Here is a 16,566-nt window from a genome sequence, read left to right on the forward strand (position 1 = left end):
TACATTTTTAAAAGTTTTAACTAAAAAACAAAAGTTTTAGACAAGTCTTCATGAACAGTGCATGCTGCCTATCAGAGTGAGGTTTCCAGGCCAGCTTTGAGTTCAATATGGCCCCAAAAAGCCCAGGTTCTATAAACAATACCATTCACTTTATCCTCTCAGCTCAGTGGTCTTTGTCTTCATTTACAGTGCAATCTACAATGGAGGACTTCCCAAGTGGCTCAGTGGTAAAGAATCCTCCTGCCAAGCAGGAAACGTAGGTTCAATCCCTGGGATCCCTAGAGAAGGAAATGGCAAGCCACTCCAGTGTTCTTGCCTGGAAAATCCCATGGACAGAAGAGCCTGGCAGGCTACAGTCCATAGGGGCGCAAGAGTCAGACATGACTTAGTGACTAAACCACCACTGCCACCCACCTCCCTCACGAAGTCTCTGGTTTCATTTGCACAATTTCCTTGGAGCAGAGTGACAGAGGCCTGATCTTTAGGAATACTGTTGTCCCAGACGCTATGCAGAGCTTGGAGCCAACCCACCACTGATATGCACTGCCCTGAGTCCACTATTAGGATTTTCGTGGGAGCTAGGGTCAGGGAGTGGGAGTCAGTTCAGTTCAGTTCAGTCGCTCAGTCGTGCCCGACTCTTTGTGACCCCATGAATCGCAGCACACCAGGCCTCCCTGTCCATCACCAACTACCAGAGTTCACTCAAACTCACGTCCATCGAGTCGGTGATGCCATCCAGCCATCTCATCCTCTGTCGTCCCCTTCTCCTCCTGCCCCCAATCCCTCCCAGCTTCAGAGTCTTTTCCAATGAGTCAAGTCTTTGCATGAGGTGGTCAAAGTACTGGAGTTTCAGCTTTAGCATCATTCCTTCCAAAGAAATCCCAGGGCTGATCTCCTTCAGAATGGACTGGTTGGATCTCCTTGCAGTCCAAGGGACTCTCAAGAGTCTTCTCCAACACCACAGTTCAAAAGCATCAATTCTTCGGCGCTCAGCCTTCTTTACAGTCCAACTCTCCCATCCATACATGACTACTGGAAAAACCATAGCCTTGACTAGACGGACCTTTGTTGGCAAAGTAATGTCTCTGCTTTTGAATATGTGCCGGGGGCCAGCGTGAGGAATTCCGCCCATGGCAAAGGTCATGAGGAAGGAGGCTTGGCATACGCAAAGGCGTGATCAAGCCTCAGGAAACCCCCTGTTCCCGAGCATCTAACCCCAAAACCAGAGTCTGTTTTATGCTCTCACCTACACCTCTGACTTTACGGGGGGCTCTCCCCAATAACCGTTTCTCTCTGAGAAGGAGTAAACGTGCAGCTCCAAAGCAATAAAGGTTCTTGGGCGTGACAAGAGTGTTTCAGCTTACGGACTCCTCTGAAGGTTATCTAGCCCACCTGTATAGGTTTGTCCGGCCACATGTGATTGTTTACAGCCTCCCAACCTGAGAGGCACGAGATGTTTTAGACTTACTAAAGGCAAAATCTTTTGGGAAGTTAGAAATTATTAGTGTGATGGGTTGGTTGGGAACTATATTGGTGAAGGGTTTTTCATTTGTTGTGTCAATGATTGTTGCTGGTCCCCTGCTCTGGGTGGGACGAGGATGTCTCGGGTCGGGACTCTCTGCTGACAGACTGGCTTGTGTGACAGGATTATCTATACTGCTGCCGCTAGGCACATGATTGTTTACTACCTCTCAACCGTAGGCAGCTCAGAGAGTTTTGGAGTATTTTGAGAGTCTTAATTAGCATAGGACTTTTTCTTCTTGTTGAGTCAATGATTGCCGCCAGGCCTCCATATCCTTAGGCACTTGGGAATATGTTAATCAATGTATTTGGAATATAGCAAAGGAAATATAGTAGTTTGATGTTAGCAATACTAGACTTTTTGAGTTAATGGATTTTCTCTTTTGTAATAGATCACTGTACTTTGTTATAAATCGCTGTGTCCTTGCTATGTAAAAATGTAACTTTATCATATCTTAAGACTAAATAGATCTTAAGGGGAGCATTGGTGAAAGGATTTTCATTTGTTGGGCTGATGTTTGCTGCTAAATCTCCATGTTCCCTACCCTTATAATGAATATAACTAGCATATAGGAAGAAATAAGTATTAACCTTTAAGCATATAGGAGAAATAAGTATTAACCTTTAAGACTAATCATGTTAACCTTGGGTTGAATAAATTCCTTTCTTGATTGTAACTCACTACACCCTCACCCTATAGGAATGTAACTTTATTTGGAGGGTGGTGCCTGGTTTAAGAAAAAACACCCTTGGAAGAAATAAGTTTTTTGGTTATCAGAAAGAAAGGATCATAAAATGTCAGCAGGTCTCACTCATGGCCAGAAGATGATGTAATATTCCTAAGACCTTTTTTTTATACATTTATGTGAAGCACCTGATTTTGATAAAGGTCAGGACTGCTGACCCCCGCACGACTCTGTATTCATCCCTATGTGTAACAAAAAGTATATAAGCAAACCCCAAAATAAAGAAATCGGATCAGTTTCCGGAAAGACTGATTCCCCCATGCCGCTTCTTTCTTGCTCCCGTTTTTCTGGCTGAATTCCCATCTGGAGCATGGATGCTATTCCACGTAATCCAAGTTATTCAGCCTCCTTTTCTCCACTAATCTTCCTACTACACTATCCATTTCTAATCTCTCTATATCTGTGATTAAATATGTATTTTTCCAAAGACGCCGACTCCGTCCCCCCACCTTCAAATCACCCTGGATCCACCGGGGCTGGACCCCGGCAAATATGCTATCTAGGTTGGTCATAACTTTCCTTCCAAGGAGTAAGCATCTTTTAATTTCATGGCTGCAGTCACCATCTGCAGTGATTATGGAGCCCCCCAAAATATAAAGTCTGACACTGTTTCCACTGTTTCCCCATCTATTTCCCATGAAGTGATGGGACCAGATGCCATGATCTTCATTTTCTGAATGTTAAGCTTTAAGCTAACTTTTTCACTCTCCTCTTTCACTTTCATCAAGAGGCTTTTAGTTCCTCTTCATTTTTTGCCATAAGGGTGGTGTCATCTGCATATCTGAGGTTATTGATATTTCTCCCAGCAATCTTAATTCCAGCTTGTGCTTCTTCCAGCCCAGCATTTCTCATGATGTACTCTTCATATAAGTTAAATAAGCAGGGTGACAGTATACAGCCTTGACGTACTCCTTTTCCTATTTGGGAGTAGGAATACACCCACACAAAGTTAATTCATCTGTGAACAGTTTTACATAACAGCCCTTTTATAAAACCTATTGATTTAATTTTTGACTTAATTTTTTTAATAACATTTTTGGGAGGATGATGACAAAAAATTATGAAAGACCCAAATTTTCCTCTATAATAGTAGAAAAGCAGTGATTTGTGCTTCAAACTGATAAATGAAAAAGTGGAGTAGTAATCACAAGCATATTATTTAGAAGTATAGGCTAAGAAGGACACTTGGACAAACATGGAAGCTCTGCTTTAAATAGAACCTCTGCCTTAAAATCTTTGTTTTTTTGGCCTTTTGAAGTTTGGGTTTAGATTTATTTTACAACACAAAATATTCATATCCACTAATAATAGCAATAGTTTTATTATTTTATATTTTATATTGTTTGTTTTTATTTTTATCATTTTTTTATTTATTTGGCTGTGCCAGGTCTTAGTTGCAGCACACAGGACCTTCATTGCACCATGCAGGATCCTTCATGCTCCACACAGACTCTCAAGTTGTGGCACGTGGGATTAGTTGCTCCACAGCATGTGAGACGTTAGTTCCCAGACCAGAGATTGAACCCGTGTCCCATGCATCGCAAGGCTGATTCTTAAGTACTGGACTATCTGGGAAGTCCCCTGGTTATCTATTTTAAATACAGCATTGTGTACATGTCAATCCCAAACTCCTAAGTTATCCTTCCCGCCACAATCATTCCCCCAAGTAGCCATAAATTCATTCTCTATAAAACCTTTTAAATCTGTCTGTTAACCGATAGGTATAGGGCAGACCTCTTATTAACCTGGCATGTACAAACCTTCTCCCATGGTCCACCAACGACTTTCCACGTGACCTCGCCACCGTGTCTACAAGATCCGTGTCCATGATTTTCTTCATGCATGCAGACTGCATCTTCTGTTTCTCTATCTGCTGAACCTGTTCAAACCCTCCTTCCCCAAATATAAACTTTGAAGATTAATGCATGGTTTAGATACCAAATAATAGTCGTTATTATTTGCTATTTTTTATCATCATCATTACTGATGACTATTGCTATGGTAGACAAATTCTTAGGGTAGCCCCCATCATCCCCACCTCCTGGATTTCACATCCTTGTCGTTATCCTCCCCTTAAGTGTAGACATGACCTGCAACTAGGAGATGTGGTACATATTAATATATGCAATGGAATATTACTCAGCCATAAAAAGGAATGAAATTGGGTCATTTGTGGAGATGTAGATGGATCTGGAGTCTGTGATACAGAGTGAAGTAAGTCAGAAAGAGAAAAACAAACATTGTATGTTAACGCATATATGTGGACTCTAGAAAAATGGTACCGATGAACCTATTTGAAGGGCAGGATAAAGATGCAGACATAGAGAACGGATACATGGACACAGAGAGGAAGGGGGAGTGAGATGAACTGGGAGACTGGGATTGCCATGTATGGCATATAGTTGACGCACTTCACTGTACAGTAGAAATCAACATAACATCGTAAAGCAACTATAAAACTCCAACTTCAAAAAAAGGATATGGCAAAGACAACATGCTCTGTGTGATTACATTACATAAGCTTTCAGCACGTGTCTTGCTGGCATCTCTCTCTCCTTTGTTGGCACAGAGGAAACAAGTGGCTGTGTTGGGAAACTCTGAGTTGAAGAGAATACTGGCTGCCTCTGAAGGGACTGAAGATAAGAGACTGAAACCATCAGTCCTACAGCAAGGCACTAAATTCTTCCAACACCTGCTTGGAAATAGATTCTTCCCCAGCTGCAGATGAAACCACAGCCCCAATTAACACCTTGATCACAGCCTTACAGAAGACCCAGTCAAGCTGTGTCCAGATTCCCCAGCCAAAGAAATGGTAAGATAATATGTGTGAGTTGTTTTAAGCTCTTATATTCATACTAATATTGGCATGCAGTGAAAGATAACTAACACATTACATTTTAATGTACTGAGTATTAATACACGAAGTATTAAGTGATAATACATTAAGCATTCGTGTATAAGTATGAACTTACATTAAGTAGCAGAAAGAACATAGAAGAAATGATATTTAAGGAATATAGATAAGGAAGAGAAGTGTAACTTGTAGATGACTCCTAATAAATCCAGAAGAGCAACCTTTCATGCAGTAAAATCACAAAATGCCTCATTTCCCCATTTTCCAAGGACATTTTGCCTCCTTTCTGCTTCCCCCCAAATAAACACCACTTTCGACTACCAAAGAAAAGTTGCAGGCAAATGAGACATCCCACTAGAAAAGAAGGATGATCCCAGGGTAGGAGACCAAACAAGAAATTTTATTTCGTGGCTCCTAACCAAGGTGCTTATGAAGCCCATGTTTCAGGGCCTAATTTATAATAAAACGCTCAGCTGGGACTTGATAAAGTGCATCACTGGAGAAAGGAGAGCGAGGGAGAGAGTCGCAGTCCTGCAGCTGCTCTATAACCATGTGTAGAGCCGTACGTGCAGAGATTAATGACTTCTCACAGCCACAAATTCATTTTTTTTTTCTCTTCGATGAGTCCTAGGGGACAAGAATCTGGTTATAATTGGATGTGTTGCAATATTGCTTTTCACTTACAATTATAGTGCTGAGAAATTAAAAGGAATAGCATAAGGCTCAAGCATGGTGGTGATTTAAAAGGATGCGCTTCAAGGTGCCAGGTGTGCCTCTCTCCCACCCTTTCCTTCACACCTGCTCCGCCCTGGAACGGCCGCCTTGGGACGAGGCAGACTCTGGGAAGCTGGAACAACCATCCTCCCTTTGGCTGACATTCAAAACAAAGCACATTTCTTCCACTTCTGCTCTGTGCTTTACCCATCTCACACAGATTATGACATTATTACCCAAGCTCAGGAATCAAGAGAAGAAGGCAACTCCTTCCTTATCTCCGGCATCTTCAGTTTTCCGCAGTGGAGCAAATGGTCATTCCCCCAGATCTTTGTGTTTGTTTCCATGACATCCACTCTGAATGCATTTACTCAGGAGAGAGGACGCTAAAGGAAACAATATATCTAAGACACTTTACACTTAATGTCCAGCACTTGGTAGGTACTTAATAAATCGGGTGCTTCCACCTAGAGACTGTTATACAGAGAGAAGTAAGTCAGAAAGAGAAAGAGACAGTATATTAATGCACATATGTGGAATCTAGAGAAATGGTACAGATGAACCTATTTGAAAAGCAGAAAGAGAGACACAGATGTAGAGAACAAACGTGTGGACACCAAAGGGGGAAAGGGAGGGAGGAGATGAACTGGGAGACTGGGGTTGGCATGTGTACACTACTGTGTATAATACAGATAACTAACGAGAACCTGTAAAGCACAGGGAACTCTACTCAGCGCTCTTTAGTGGGAAGGAAATTTTAAAAAGAGGGGACATATGTATACATATAGCCGATGCCCTTTGTTGTACAGTAGACACCAACACATCATTATAAAGCAACGATACTCCAATAAAAATAAATTTAAAATGGGATGCTTCCTTCACTCCTTCCTTTTGCTGTCCGATCCCTCCCCTCTTCTAACCCTGGCCTCACTCACATTCTCACTGAGATGCTTTGGAATCGGTCCCTGACTGACTCAGTGGTTGTCGAAGCCTAAAGAGTGGTCCCCAGACCAGCAGCAGCAGCAGCATCCCCTGAGAACATGCTAGAAATGCAAACTCTCAGGTGCCAGCCCAGAGCTATGGCATCTGAAACTCTGAAGGTGAAGACTGGACATCTGAGTTTTAACAAGCCCCCTAGGGGATTCTGAGCTGGGCTGCAGTGTGACAGTCTGGCTCTAATGGGATAACCACTATTCCAATTCCTTTCAATGCCTGATGGATCATCCACATCAATTTCCATCATTACAAATTCTGAATTCACTGGAATTATTTTTGAAAAAAAAATAGCAGACGATTGGTTGCCAGAGCTTAGAAATCTGTTTGAGAAATTTCTCTTGCTACATATGGGAGAGGACTTCACTTGAATACTAGGTATAACTTCAGGATGAATTACTCTGGATCTTTTGTGTTTGCACGCACCTGCTCTCAGAGGTGTGCTGGCAAGTGTTTAACAACTGGCTCTGCAGGGAGAGGATGCCCTGGTGTGTAGCATTTGCCAGTTTCTGTGGTGTAAACACTACCATCACGACATCCACAGATGCAGAGTTGAGAAAAGACAAAATACATTGGTTCTTGCAAGCTAGCACCAGCAGGTTCCAAGACCCCACTGGGTGCTTTCCAACTGGAACCAACATTTCTCAGGGTAGAGCATATGATTTAGTGTTTAGCTGTGCCTCATGGCATACGGATCTTGGTTCCCTAACCAGGAATTGAACCCACACCCTCTACAGTAGAAGCACAGAGTCTTAAGCACTGGACAATAAAGGAAGTCCCACTTGAAGTTTTTTATTTTTTATTTATTTATCTGCACTGGGTCTTAGTTGTGGCATGTGGGATATAGTTTCCTGACCAGGGATCGAACCTGTGCCCCCTGCATTGGGAGCTCAGAGTCTTAGCCTCTAGACCACCAGAGAAGTCCCCCACCTGAACTTTCAAGGGAGCAGGACACTTGACTCTTGCCCCCAATATTCTGCCAGCCCCATGAGAAGAGGACTTGCTGACTGGATGGTGACATCCGGAGGCAGTCTGTGGGCACGTTTCACTAGTCAGCAGGGTTCCGTGATAAAGGCAGGAGCCAGTCGCCTCTTCCTCTTTCTCCTCTGTGCACATGAGTGATGGGCCTCTTCCCACATCCTACATCTCATTCCACGTTGTGAGACAAGAAGCCAAAGCAGCACCTGGCTCCTTCTCCAGCAGCTGGCGGGGTCTGCGGGCCTAGAGTGTAAGCCCTCCTGGACCTTCCTACACAGACACATAGGCAAAAGAAGTCCAGTTCCGAGGACTGGAGAAGGAACGCACTGGGCACCGTGTTTACCGTTACTGCATTTCACATCCCTCTTGACTGTCATCCTTGTGTGGGGGACGACCTTATCCTCAAACCCTAAAGCTCTAACCCTTACTTCGTTGCTCTGACAACAGCAGGTACTTGTTTCTTTATGGCGTAAGAAGAGCCTGGGTTTGACATCAGCCCCATGCGAAGCTCAAATCCTACTCTATCACTTATGAACCAATGGCTCTTGAACAACCACATAACCTCTCTGAGCCTTAGTTTCCTCATCTATAAAATGGCAATAGGGAGAGCAACCTCTCAGAAGGATTCAAACTGAAAGGGATAATATACACAGGCAGCTTGACTGGTGTCTGGAACATAGCTGTTGTTGCTAAGTCATGTCCGACTCTTTGTAACCCTATGGACTGTAGCCACCAAACTCCTCTGTTCATGGGATTTCCCAACCAAGAACACTAGAGAGGGTTGCCATGCCCTCCTCCAGGGGATCCTCCTGAGCCAAGGATTGAACCCACGTCTCCTGCATTGCAGGCAGATTCTTTACCCCTGAGTCACAGGGAAACCCCAGGAACATAGTAGGTGATCAGTACATGAGACACTTTTTTGTGAGTCTTGTTTCATGGTGAGGACCAAAAGACTCAAGTTGAGTTGAAATTCAGCTCTGTGTCTTAAGTTCAGCTCTTAAAGGAAAGCCTCAGCCCCTAGAGACCCTGGGGGTCTCCCCTGCCAGTTCCTCCTCAGGACAGCCAGCCCTGCAGGGGAAGTTGGGCCCCACAGTGATTAGGACGGTCCCATGTGGCAGCTGCAATATAGAACTCTCCCCCACCCCAAGCCAGGTTCACACACACCAAGTTTTCCCCTACACAAAGTAATCTGTAGTCAGAGGGTCGTTCTCTCTCCCACCTAGCAGACCTCCTGCAGGGAACTAGAGCCAAGTCCAAGTTCTCTCTCTCTGTATAAGGGTTATGCAAATCAAAGCATGTGGCCGAGCTTTTGTCTCAGTGCACTCAACATTCAAAGACAGCCTTATGTAAGGATGGGTAGGCCGGGGAGCACAGAAAGAACCAAACCATAAGCAAACTTCTTAGTTCTGACAACCAAAGGAAAGGTAGATTGTAGCACTTCTCACTGCCTATGCATAAGAATCCTTCCAGTTCAGTTCAGTTCAGTTGCTCAGTCCTGCCTGACTCTTTGCGACCCCATGAGCTGCAGCACACCAGGCCTCCCTGTCCATCACCAACGCCCGGAGTTCGCTCAGTCTCACGTCCATCAAGTCAGTGAGGCTATCCAACCATCTCATCCTCTGTCATCCCCTTCTCCAGTATGTCCAGGGCAGGGCCTGAAATTCTGCATTTCTATCAAACTTCCAAGTGAGTCCAATGCTGCAGGTCGATGGACCACATCTTTTTTTGCCATGTGAGATCTTAGTTCCCCAACCAGGAATCAAACCCATGCCCCCTTCATTGGGAGCACAGAGTTTTAACCACTGGACCACCAGGGAAGTCCCCTTTAATAGTAAAATACTGGACAGGAGTGACAATATGGGCTGGGAGATGGAAACGCTGGCCTGCAGGGTAGAAAGCTCCAATGTAACAACTTCACAAACAAATAAGGTTCTCTAACACCTCACTGCAAGAGAAGCATTTAGGCAATGAGAAAAATTTGGCTTCTTAATAAAGAACCTGCAAGAAGATAAAGTGAAGCTTATTTGCGATCTTATACTTTAAAAATTATCAGTGGTATGCAAATACCATCCTTCTTCTGTGACTCCATGCTTTCATTTTCATGACATGAACTCAGTCATAAATTGTAGTTATTGTGATTTCTAATTTAATTGAGAATTTTCTTTTATGTCATAATCGTGCTCAGAAGGAAATGCAAAATCAATATATCATGCTCTTGTGTTTTACTGGCTAGAGTTTAAATACATTTGTTCATTTGACTACTCACTGATTGCATTTTTAAATATAATCTATCTCAATGATATTTTTCTCTCCTGCACACAAAATATTTTAAGGCCATAAAATTTTGTGATAAATAGTAACTCCACTTAGAAGCCAATGCATCAGCAATTCCTTTGAAGTGTTTCTTGAAATTGACTCTTCAAAGATGTTATAATGAGGTTGTGTCTATGTGACATACAAAAACATCTGAAGCAAAACTGTTTTGTCTACACTGAGCCAAGTCTTAGGATATTTACATACATTTGAAGACATAGAGGAAAAAGAATCCTGGCAAATAACTGATTTTCACTTCACATCCTGCTCACAGCAAGGGAAAAAAAGAGTTCGGACCGAACGATGCTTAATTAATTAAAGTGAAAGCTCATATCTGACTAACATTACTGGATAACCTCATTAACCCAAAGTCCTTGGTTTCCCACACCAGCCAGAAGGTCTTTCAATTTCAGAGAGAATGGAATGAAAACATAACTAAATCATGTCTTCAAAGGAATGCTGGGACAAAGCAGGAGTTAAAGCATCCAAAGATAAATAGGAAGCCAGCAAAAGCCACAAAGCATCCACAACACCCTCATGAAATTAGAGTTCACTGCAATCCAATTAGTGGCAGCCACCAGTGGAATCCAGACCGGACCTAGAAATAGAGGCGAAAAGACTGCAAGGCAGATTCTACACCAGAAGTGACGATTCTGCCTAATTGACGGTAGACCCTGCAGACTTCCCTTATGGCTCAGGGCTTCCCTTGTGGCTCAGCTGGTAAAGAATCCGCCTGCAATTCGGGAGACCTGGGTTCAACCCCTGGGTTGGGAAGATCCCCTGAAGAAGGGAAAGGCTACGCACTCCAGTATTCTGGCCTGGAGGATTCCATGCACTATGCAGTCCATGGGGTCACAAAGAGTCGGACACAACCGAGTGACTTTCACTTCACTGGGGACTTCCCTGGTGGTCCAGTGGTTAAGACTTCATCTTCCAATGTAGGGGGTTGGGTTCAGTCCCCGGTTGGGGAGCTAAGATCTCACACACCTTGGTGCCAAAAACCAAAACATTAAACAGAAGCAATATTGTAACAAATTCTTTAAAGACTTTAAAAAATTGATCCATATCAAAAAAGTAATAATAAAATTAAAATGAATAAACTAGAACTTGATTAATTCTGTTGTGATGGGCCCCAAATTGACTGTCGAGGGATCAGGACTACTCTGGGGGACCCCTAGATGAATCAAGCAATTATTACCATAATAATGCTGCAGAATGAATTCGACCACCACCACCACCCTCCCTAAAAATCTCAGTGGCTTATAAAAATAAGCATTTATTCCTGTGTTCATGGGTCTTTAGACTGGGTGTAGGTTGGTTCATCTAGGCTGCAATGGCTGGATGCCTCCAGGTTACAGGTTCCATTCAGGTTTGTTAAGGGGCCTAAACCAGAGGGACAGTTGTTTCAAGGTCACCAGGATGCAAGAGGATAATCTAACTATACAAACCTCTGCTCACATCTCCAGCTCTAAAATCCCACTGGCCAAGGCAAATGATGCAGCTAAAAACCCAAAGTCAAGAAATGCAGCAAGAACCTCTATGCAAGGCATGTCAGGAATGGGTGTGACTATTCCAGAAGAAAACATCAAGTGGGGAAAAAATTAGGTGTGCAGATAACGTTTTATAAATGCCTTTCTGATCTTCAATGTTCCTTGAAGGAATCTCAGAGATTAAATTAAGCTGTTAACCCTGAAAAAAAAAATGGGGGACATCCCTGGTGGTCTAGTGGCTGACAGTACGCCTGCCAGTGTAGGGGACATGGGTTCGATCCCTGCTCTGGGAGGGTTCCACAATGCCATGGAGGAGCTGAGCCTGTGCACTACTACTGAGACTGTGGTCTATAGCCCTCGAACTGCAACTGTGGAGCCCATGTGCCACAACTGCTGAAGCCGTGGGCCCTAAAGCCTCTATCCCACAACAAGAGAGACCAGTGCAATGAGAAGCCCATGCAAAGCAACTAGAGAAGTAGCCCTTGCTCACCACAACTAGAGAAAACCAGCACAGCAGCGAAGGCCCAGTGCAGCCAAAAATAAATAAATTAAATTAGGCATTTAACACACAATAAAAGACATGGCATCACGAAGTGAAGAACTGGAACCACTGATCTGGTCTAGCACACTAGATACATTGGTGTTTCTCAATCTTATATTCCTTGTCACCCCCTAGACAGCCGTCTAGACTTTATTTTTCTGACCTCCCCTCCTGCTGTGAAATGTTACAAGCACCCATATGTCATATATCAGTTTGTGTTCTGATTGGTATCTGTGCCTCATAGATAGAGTAACATTTGAGTAACTTTACTCAATAACCAGGTTTTGCTACCCTGGAAGCAAGAGTGACCATGAGATGCATTTGACGAGAAGTAGAAGCAAAGTCCACTCATTCTTCTCCACCCACTGTTGCAATTTGAGCTCATATCCACTGCTTTCTGGGAGGAAGAAACCTGGTCACGGGTAGGACATGTACAATGATCTCTCCCATCACATCGTGACTCCCAGTTTGTTGTATATCTCTACTCACAGTGCCCACCCCCTGGGGCCTGCTTCTCGCCTTGACAAACATCATTTTTATCTAAACAAATCATTGTATGCACAAAAGCCTCTCAAATGCAGTGTGTCATTACCAATTCGCTCAAGTTCATTTGGACTCTCTAACAACTAGAAAATCAGAGAGCAATGATCCTGTAGCTGCCACCAAGATCCTTGCTGTAACTGGAAATGTCATCTCCAATTAGGGTAATGACAGACTACAGCTATCTTCAGAACATACTGCAAACACGTATTATTGATATTATTAGCTTAAATTCCCCTTCATAACAGCACTGCAGTTTTTCACATTAATTATGACAGTGATTAATGTGCCTACAAGCATATAACAGTCCTAAATAGCAAAAGATGGTTCTGTATTGGTTAGGAATTGTATTCAGAATCTAAGAACAAATCCCTAAAAGATTAAGAGTGGGTTAAATGAATTAAGAGTTTATTTTTCTCACACACAGAAGAAGACCAGAGGTAGACAGACTAAGGATAAAAGTAGATATACACTATGAAAGCAAGCTTCTGCTTTCTTTCCACAGCATTGTCCTTAGCATAGGGCTTCCATCCTCAGTGTTGCCTCAAGGTCAAAAAAGGCAGCTAGAGCTCCAGATATCACATCCATGTACCAAGCAGAAAAAAGGAGGAAAGGGAGAAGGGCAAAGCTTGTGATTTTCAACTGACTCAAGTGAGTTAAGTACTTTTTAGGTGCTATTGATGTTATTTTTGTGTGCTATCTGAAATCATTTCATGTTCCTTGGGAGGGATGTGCTGCACACTTTGCCCACAAGCATGTGGGTACATAATGGTCACTCAAGTCTGTCTGCCCTGAAACACTTCTCTTTCCTTTATGGCAATGTCTGTCATTCTCCCCAAGACCGCCAACACAAAGTATGCCAGTACAGTATTGTCACCATTCTTTATTGGAGACCTGGGTCAGTGGCAGAAGGAAACTTCAATATAAAATGTAAACATTTAAAGTTCTCACTGTTAGGGCTTTCCTTTGAGTTGCAAAAGGAAGCCATCTAAACACAAGAACCCTTCACAAGTAGCAAAATTCTTCAGGTACCATCCTCCCTGCTTTTGATCGGGCTTGCCCAGATTCAAGTCTGCGATTCTCCCCGAAAACTTCTCCAAATATATCTGCTCAAATCTTGCTCACCTTTCTAGACAGGAAGGAGAAGGAGAGCCACTATCTTCTTCCAATTTTCGCTTCTCTCTTTTTCACTAAAAGAACCTCACTTTTATTTCACAGGCCAATGTGACCAGCAGAGTTAGTGAATATTATATGAGAAATATTACATGAGAAATACTTGTTGGGTAGATTTTCCAAGAAGGCTTCTTAAAGAAGTCTGATTCATCCAGGAGATGTACCTTTTTCTCTCCTCCCTTGCTTTCTACCTCTTGTCTGGAAAAACTGATATAACTGCAGGAGCTCCAGCAGCCACTCTGAACCATGAGTTACTCTGACTATGAAAGCAGACATTGTAGTAGACGAAAAAAAAAAAAATGTAAGGCGTGTAGGTCGTTGCTGATCATGAAGCCACAATCAGTTCTAAATTCCTACCTCTGCACTGTTTCTATGTACAAGTGTCTTATTTAAGACACTGTTATTTTGGTTTTCTTTTACAAGCAACTGCTGAACCTTATCCTAACTCATATAGCAATCCTTAGCTTAAAGATTTCATTCTGAATGTGAGTGAATTCAATAGCTCAGTGGTTCTCAAACTTTGGATTGCATCAGAATCACCAGGAGGTTTGTTAAAACACAAAGTGTACCCTCAGAGTTCCTGATTTGGTTATTTTGGGGTAAAACCTGAGGATCTGAATTTCTAACAAGTCCCAGGTAATGTGGATTCTGGTGCTTTGGGTACCAGACTACAATGGCTCATTCCTAATTTATTTGGATCATTTTCTTCTTCAAGACTGTGAAGAAAACAAGCCACTGGAGACTGAGTCACTCTTGTTTTTCTCTTTACGGCTTTTTGGCCCAAGAATTCTTTCCCCAGACAGAGCAAACTGTACCTTTTGCTTGATGCTTTTGTGTCCACATCTACCATTATAAGAATCCTTGCCAATTTGCTAAATGGACTTTGTGTGCTGGCAGAGATCCACGGAATTAATGTAAACCCACTATTTGTGAGTACTTTATCTTGTACATTTTCTATTTCCCTTGATTTAAAGATCAAGATCAAGATGCCAAAGCTCTCACAGACAACAGCTCAGAATTGTATTGCCAAAAAACAGAGGCTGTGTTTACAGGTTTCGGTTTTGCTGTTTTATTTTACACTTGAAGATAGACGTATTTTTCCCTCTAACGTACTGTCTTGATTCATTATCTCTACAAGCAGGTCAGTTCACCTCATTGTGGTTGTCTTTCAGTCCCTAAGTTATATCCTACTCTGCAACCCCATGGACTATAGCCCACCAGGCTTCCCTGCCCTTCACTATCTCCCAGAGTTCCTCAGACTCATGTCCATTGAGTCAGTGATGCTATCTAACCATCCCATCTTCTGCCGCCCCTTTCTCCTTTGCTTTCAATCTTTTCCAGCACCAGGGTCTTTTCCAATGAGTCAGCTCTTCGCATCAGCTTCAGCATCAGTCCTTCTAATGAATATTCAGGACTGATGTCCTTTAGGATTGGATCTCCTTGCAGTCCAAAGGACTCTCAAGAGTCTTCTCCAACACCACAGTTCAAAAGCATCAATTCTTTGGTGCTCAGCCTTCTTTATGGGCCAACTCTCATATCCACACATGACCACTGGATAAACCATAGCTTTGACTAGATAGACCTTTGTTGGCAAAGTAATGTCTCTGCTTTTGAATACGCTGTCTAGGTTTGGCATAGCTTTTCTTCCAAGAGCAATCATCTTTTCATAGCTGTAGTCACCATCCGCAGTGGTTTTGGAGCCCAGGAAAATAAAGTCTGTCATTGCTCCACCCGTTCCCCTTCTATTTGCCATGAAGTGATGGGACCGGATGCCATGATCTTCGTTTTCTGAATGTTGAGTTTTATCCAGCTTTTTCACTCTCCTTTTTCACCCTCATCAAGAGGCTCTTTAGTTCCTCTTCACTTTCTGACATTATAATGATATCATTTGCATATCTAGGTTGTTGATATTTCTCCTGGCAATCTTGATTCCAGACTGCGATTTATCCAGCCCAGGATTTCTCATGATACATTCCCCATATAAGTTAAATAAACAGAGTGACAATACACAGCCTTGTCATATTCTTTTCCCAATTTTCAAAGAATCAACTGTTTCTAATTGTTGCTTCTTGACCTGCGTACAGGTTTCTCAGGAGACAGGTAAGGCACCCTGGTATTCCCATTTCTTTAAGAATTTTCCAGTTTGTTGTGATCCACATAGTCAAAGGTTTTAGTGTAGACAATGAAGCAGAAAAAGGATGTTTTTCTGGAATTCCTTTGCTTTCTCTATGATCCAATGAATGTTGGCAATTTAATCTCTGGTTCCTCTGCCTTTTCTAAATCCAGCTTGTACAGCTGGAAGTTCTCAGTTCAAATACTGCTGAAGCCTAACTTGAAGGATTTTGAGCATAATCTTACTAGCATGTGAAATGACTGCAACTGTACAGTAGCTTGAACATTCTTTAGCATTGCCCTTCTTTGAGACTGGAATGAAAGCTAACCTTTTCCAGTCCTGTGGCCACTGCTGGCATATTGAGTGCAGCACTTTAGCAGCAGCTTCTTTTAGGATTTGAAATAGCTCAGCTGGAATTCCATCACCTCCACTAGCTTTGTTTGTGGTAATGCTTCCTAAGACCCACTTGACCTCACACTAAAGGATGTCTGGCTCTAGGTGAGTGACCACACCATCGTGGTTACTGGGGTCATTAAGACCTTTATCTATAGTTCTACTGTGTATTCTTGCCACCGCTTCTTAATCTCTTC

At 42.8% G+C, this 16,566-nt stretch overlaps 1 long non-coding RNA gene across 2 annotated transcripts in view; it reads right to left on the reverse strand.

Annotated features, from left to right (window-relative positions):
* LOC132658585 (uncharacterized) overlaps positions 1–16,566 on the reverse strand; it is a 97,813-nt gene that overhangs the window by 53,813 nt on the left and 27,434 nt on the right. Inside the window, exon 3 of one of the 2 annotated variants that reach the window (XR_009598417.1) lies at positions 1–16,566. This exon is cut by the window's right edge and continues 21,725 nt beyond it. The exons of the other annotated variant lie outside the window; for it this stretch is intronic. This is a non-coding gene — a long non-coding RNA (uncharacterized LOC132658585). 2 annotated transcript variants of the gene reach the window in all.

Source organism: Ovis aries, chromosome 24, assembly GCF_016772045.2.
Source record: "Ovis aries strain OAR_USU_Benz2616 breed Rambouillet chromosome 24, ARS-UI_Ramb_v3.0, whole genome shotgun sequence".
Lineage (NCBI taxonomy): Eukaryota > Metazoa > Chordata > Mammalia > Artiodactyla > Bovidae > Ovis > Ovis aries.